This window comes from Hippocampus comes, unplaced genomic scaffold, assembly GCF_001891065.2.
Source record: "Hippocampus comes isolate QL1 unplaced genomic scaffold, H_comes_QL1_v1.1 C16448305, whole genome shotgun sequence".
NCBI classification, from domain to species: Eukaryota; Metazoa; Chordata; class Actinopteri; order Syngnathiformes; family Syngnathidae; genus Hippocampus; species Hippocampus comes.
This window is the reverse complement of record NW_017832052.1, coordinates 1-435: the sequence shown is the minus strand read 5'-3', so window position 1 is coordinate 435 and position 435 is coordinate 1. Positions and strand designations below refer to the sequence as shown.

The window sequence follows — 435 nt, the reverse complement described above, 5'->3', positions numbered from 1 at the left end:
TTTTTTTTTCCGACACATGGATGGTTGGATATTCTGTAGCCATCCCGCCGACAACTCGTACTTACCATAACTCTAATTTTACTCTTCTTCCATCCAGTAGTATTGTTGTTGTCTTGTAATCTATTCCTAAAATGTGACATAATTTCAATCTCTTTATGCTATTGATGTTTTACGCATGATAAAATGAAAATGCCTAACAGTAACTCACCACTAGTGTAAGCATAGGGAGACTCTACCGAGCCGTCCTGTAAACTTTCCAGGATTTCTCCCTTCCCGACGTCACTGTCTCCCACCAAGAGGAATTTAAGGAGATAGTCGTAACTCTTGACAGGACTACTCTGACTGCCCATCATCCCACGCATTGAAGCCGGCGGTTCTCGGGGAGCTGGTGAAGCTCGCCACGCTTTCAATCGTCGTGGCAAGGGACAAACCAGG

The 435-nt window shown here is 44.6% G+C and overlaps 1 long non-coding RNA gene across 1 annotated transcript; it reads right to left on the bottom strand.

The window, feature by feature from the left end:
* Positions 1 to 81: 81 nt before the first annotated feature.
* Positions 82 to 429, bottom strand: LOC109508670 (uncharacterized). The gene is made up of 2 exons (XR_002166728.1): positions 209 to 429; positions 82 to 126 (listed from the first exon to the last, which is right to left on the bottom strand). It is a non-coding gene; the product is annotated as an uncharacterized LOC109508670 (long non-coding RNA).
* Positions 430 to 435: the final 6 nt, after the last annotated feature.